The 5,419-nt window shown below is 52.4% G+C and overlaps 1 protein-coding gene across 4 annotated transcripts in view; it reads left to right on the top strand.

Annotated features, from left to right (window-relative positions):
* RANBP3 (RAN binding protein 3) overlaps positions 1–5,419 on the top strand; it is a 50,572-nt gene that overhangs the window by 630 nt on the left and 44,523 nt on the right. The gene's annotated exons all lie outside the window — the stretch shown is intronic.

The following is a 5,419-nucleotide window of genomic DNA, read 5'->3' as shown; positions in this document are numbered from 1 at the left end:
ATCCTGTGGCGGTTCCCCACGCCAAGGATTGAGAACGTCAGGTTTGCTTTCGTCCCCACCCTCAACTCAGGCCCCCAATTCCCGCCAGTTACCCCGGATCCTTAGTGGCGACCGACAGTCGCGCCTCGTCTTGGCTCCTTGAGGCCCCAGCCGCAGGGTGTGGGCCGCTGAAAGCCCTAGCTGGTTTTCGGCCCTTTTTTTGGTTGCACTTCCAGAGGGAGACAAGGTTGTGTGATCCCCTTCTCTGCGAAGTGCTGACATCCCAGCTGAACGATTTTGACAAGGTTACAGTTCCGAACGGCTCAGAGAAAGCGCGCCATCAGCCGATGTCTGATGAAATCCCCTGTGATGTTCAGATCGCTCGTAGCTTCAGGACTTTCTGAGGCTTGTGTTTAGCTTCCTCCGTTCTTAGGTGCACAGCTGCGGGCAAGCGGTCTTGCCTGCCTGGCCCTGGTTCCCCCTCATACGTTGCTCCCTGCTGGCCTGAGGTTTCCCCCGCACAAATGACAATCCTAAGTGCTCACCCTGGTGAAGCATTTGGGGCAGTACCAGGTACTGTTCAAAGACTTGGGCGGGCAGCTATCTGGGGAAGTCCTCGCTCTGCACAGAAGTTCCCAGAGGAAGGTACCATCAGCCCTGGTTGTCGGTGAGGAAACTGAGTTAGAATGGTTAAGTTACTCCTCCAAGGCAGGTCACATAGCTAGTAAGGAGCAGGGATGTGCATCAACGTGGTCTAACTTCAGAGCCCCCACTTCACCTCTCATCTGTACCACATCTCTTTGATCAGTTAAAGGAGCTGGTGGAGGGTTGAGGCATTCCATTCACAAGATCCATTTAAAGGCAGATCGGGCACTGGATAAAAGAGAGTCAGTAGGACACACCTTATATATTTGCGAGTTTGGCCCGTTCACGTTCTTGAACTCAGGGCTCATATTCAACACCTCCATTTGGATGTCATATCAAATAAAACCCCTATCTTTCTCCCCCAAACCTGCCCACCCTGCCAGCTTTCTCCCCTAGTAGTAAATAGCAGGTCCAGTTGTTTAAAATTGCTCAGGCCAGACACCTTGAAGTCGCCCCTGATGACTTTCTCTCACACACTGCAGCACATCTTTGTCTGTTCTACCTTCAAATCTTTCCAGAGAATGACCCCTGTTGCCACTGCTTGGTCCTCCCTGCCATCTTCACCCATCTGGCAGCTTCGCAACCCAGAAGGCAGACGACCCCCGTGCCCCAAGACCTCCCTGTCCTCTCCCCCACCGCTGTCTCCCGACTTGGCCTGCTTTAACTACTCCAGCTTTCTCAGTGCCCGTCTCTCGCGCGCCATATCCCCCTCTGTTACGCCTCTGGACCTGCCGGTTCCTCTGCTTGAGTCAGTCTTCCTCCAGTTGTCCCTGTGGCTCGCTCCTGTACCTCCTTCAGGTTCCTCCTCACATGTTGCTTTATTGAGAACTTCTCCGACCACCTATTTTAAGTTTTATCCTCATTCTGTATCCCCTTCACTCTGTTTCATGTTACTCCACAGTGCTTATCACCTACCAGCAAGCTGGGTTGACTTGCTTGTCTGACTACCCCTCTTCAAAAATGTAAGTTCCATGAGGAGCAGGGTTTCTGTCTGTCATTAATGGACCCCCACCCCACCCTGATGTAGAACAGTGCCGGGCACAGGGTATAGGGATCCAGGGAATGTTTGTTGAATGAATGAGTGAGGTGTACCTGTGAGCACAAAGGGGAAATTATGGATTCAGGTTATCCAGGGACACCATGTCTAGCATAGGTACTGGCACGTGAGCTGTCAGTTGCGTAGCTGAACTGATCAGTGTATAAAATAGAGACAATGGAATGTTTTGTACTTAAAGTTTTTGCCTAGTTAATGCCACACTCACCTAGTACTTTGCCTCTGACACTAGTTCTGGCCTCAAAAAAGTCGAATCCTAGTGGCCTTTTGTGCCTCCCGTATCTCTGCCGTGCTTTAGTTGGTTGTCATGTGTTTCTCGACTCTATTTCTGGTTTTGGCTTGTGCAGCCCGCCAGCATGTTCAGTTTCTCATCCTCTGTGTGAGCGAGGACTTCCTTTCCTATGTATTGTGAAGCTTAGGGGACTGCCCCATACATGTGCGTTCCCACTTGTCGTTGAAGCTCACACGCCCTCTTGGCTTCTGTCTTTCTGGACTGGGATCCTAAGCAGACCCATCCTAACTCCTGGGCATCTGTAGAGACAGAAAGCAGCGCATGTGATCCTGCTGTGCAACAAGGGTTGAGAACCGCCAGCTTGAGTAGTGCAGTACTGGTTAAGAGGGCCGTGCTTGTGTAGAGAGAAGCATTTCCAGATGTGTGTCGAGTTCAGCGTCTTGTTGGCTCTCATTGCCATGGTGATCTCTTCAGGGATGGTGACAGCCACTCCCACAACCTTTGCTGGTAGTCCTGTAGTCTGTGACTTTTAAAGTCCCGTTGGAATGTTTCCTAGGAGAGAGTGAGTGTGTGGTGGGGGGGAGGGGCGGTGCGGTACACACATCCCAAAGTCGTTAACCATCTTGTCTCTGGAGTTACTCTGCCTGGTAGACTGGCATCAGGGTGTGAAGGCAGCGTTTGGTTTCTGGTGAAGGTGAAGAAGGTGAGCAGAGCATATTGGAGCTGTAGGAGACCTTGGATTCTAGATCCCCGCCTTAAAATTTGATACCATATACACATGAGGCCTTGCTGGCCTGCAGAGACACGTGGTGGAAACCCGAGAGATGGTAAGGCGCAGGCTTCTCAGCTTTGGTCCTCTTGACACGTTGGACCAGATGAGTCTCTGTTGAGGGGCTGTCCTCTGCTGTGTAGGGTGCTGAGCATCCCCACAGCGTCTTTGCCTCCATACGCGATGCTGGCAGCACTCCCTGCCTTGTGCCCCTCCCCCAGGGGCCGGGACCGTCAGGAGTGTCTTCAGACATAGTGTGTCTCCCTCAGCCAAGGCCTGTGGCGTGGCGTGATGGCGGGCCCCAGTCTCTGCCTGGGAACTGGGCTTGTGCTTTGATTCTGCCTTGTCCTCTCTGAGTGACTTTAGGCAACTCCTTAGCCGCTTTGAGCTTCAGTTTCCTCAACTGTAAAATGAGGATAATGGTGATTGTATCTATCACACGGTTGCTCTGAGCCCTGGCTGAATTAATACATATAAATGATTTAGCACCTATCTCAGCCCAGTAATAAACAGTCAGGAGGAAATGGAAGCTATTTTTACCATGGAGGACTTATGTTATAGACACATTTAGCTGAAGTGCCCAAGGCAAAGCCAGAGAGAGCAAAAAGTGAGTTTGAACTAGGTGGCCTTGGGGCGCGCCTAGGATGGGATGCAGCCAGAGCTGGGCTGTCCGCCCTCTCTGGTTCTGTCCTGACTTTGATCACATGACCGTCTAGCCACGGGCTCCCAGCCAGGGCACTCTGGGCATTGGGGCCAGAGCATTCTCTGTGCTGCTTCGCTGGGTGTCCGGGGGTGTTGGTCTGTTTCCCTGGCCTCCACCCACTGGATGCTAGTAGCACCTTCCCGCTGTCATGACAACCAGAAATGTCCAGACGTTGCTCAGTGTCCCCTGGTGGGGGGGTGGGGGGCTCCCACTCACCTGACTTGTTTTTTGCCTTTTGTTTGTTTGGCTTTTGGCCATGCTGTGCAGCATGTGGGATCCCTGACCAGGGATCGAACCCATCTCCCCTGCAGTGGAAGCTCAGTCTTAACCACTGGACTGCCAGGGAAGTCCCTCACCTTGTTGATTTCAAACCTAACCCCTGAGAGGATGAGATGCAGCTGAGTGTTTATTGATGTGCTTCAATGGTTGAAGTTCTCCGTTCACTTGATTCTTACCACCCGCATGCCCTGCCCTCAACTTAATACTTAGGATAAGTGAGAAGCAATTTTTCAAAGTTTCATGAACTTAAACAATAAGCATTAACTCTGAGGTTTGCACTGCAGAGTGTACATTGAACCCCCCGTGCCTCTCACCTGAGGCAGATTAGGGCTGAGGGTGCCACCTTTGTATACTTGGAAGAAAATTTTAAGTTCTGCCCGAGATCCTGTGTACAGACAAAACATACTTGTAGTTCTGCAAGTTTAAAACTTTTCCACCATATCTTCAGCCTGCCTCTCAGTTAACTGGAAAACGGACTCACTCAGCAGTCCCACTGTGGTCGTTTAGTCACTAAGTTGTGTCCAGCTCTCTGCAACCCCATCGACTGTAGCCGCCAGGCTCCTCTGTCCGTGGGATTTCCCAGGCAAGAATACTGGAGTGGATTGCCTTTTCCTCTAGGGGATCTTCCTAACCCAGGGATCAAAGCCAAATCTCCTATATTGACAGGCGGATTCTTCACACTGCGCCATTTCCTGCGGGCATCGTTGGGTATAGGACAGGTCAGGCTCTGCTGTGTGCTTACACGCTGAAGCATCTGGAGAGAGGTGACAGGAAGTAAGGGCAGAGCTTTGAATGGTGTTGGGAAAGGGGCGGTGTTTGGGCCTGGCGAAGAGGGTGTTTTAGGTACCAGTCGAATTCCCACCTGAGTTCAGAGACAGAGAATGGGCTGGAGTAAAGTGGGAGATGGGGGCCGTTTGGGGAGCAGTAGGATGCGTCTGGGGGACTTGGGCAGGGCCTCATGTAATGGGAACTGTCTGACAGAGGCAGCAGGCAGAGGTAGCTGCTCCTCACCTTGCTGAGCCCCTGGCAGGTAGCTCTCCATGGTACTTTGAAGTGATCAGGAGGCAGCCGGCTTTGCATTCAGGATCTGGTGGTGGCGCCCAGCAACAAGCAGTAGGGGTTCTCTGTTTGGTTTGGAGGTTTGTTTGGCCACCTTCCTGTGATCCCGTGGAGCCCTGTCCGGCATGGCTGCACGCTCCTTGGTAGGAAGCTAGACAGCTCAGGGCCTCAGAGCAGGTGCGGCCCCCGGGTGTCCACACTCTGCCACGTCCTTGGTTGTCTTGGCACCTGGTGCAGCTGTGTAGCCCTCGCTGTGAGTCCTAACCCCGACTGCACTTCATGCTTACTTTAAGGAGGTTGTGGAGGAAAACTAAAACGAATGCTTGGCTGCACCGTCGGAGATGCAGGAGGTCCGCAATGTCCAGGACCCCACCGGTTTTCTGCAACACAGAGCCAGTTAAAAAACCACAGGCAGGAGTTGTGACCTTGCTTCCGGGGCAAACAGTATGTAATTTGGTCCATTGGGTTTGTCTTTGTTGCTGTTAGTTAGGACTTCCCTGGTGGCTCAGATGGTAAAAGCGTCTGCTTACAATGCGGGAGACCCGGGTTCGGTCCCTGTGTTGGGAAGATCCCCTGGAGAAGGAAATGGCAACCCACTGTAGTACTCTTGCCTGGAAAATCCCATGGACAGAGGAGCCTGGTAGGCTGCAGTCCATGGGGTCGCAATGAGTCAGACACGACTGAGTGACTTCACTAGTC

Source organism: Bison bison, unplaced genomic scaffold (assembly GCF_000754665.1).
Source record: "Bison bison bison isolate TAMUID 2011002044 unplaced genomic scaffold, Bison_UMD1.0 scf7180017864492, whole genome shotgun sequence".
NCBI classification, from domain to species: domain Eukaryota; kingdom Metazoa; phylum Chordata; class Mammalia; order Artiodactyla; family Bovidae; genus Bison; species Bison bison.
This window is presented reverse-complemented; position numbering and strand designations above follow the sequence as displayed.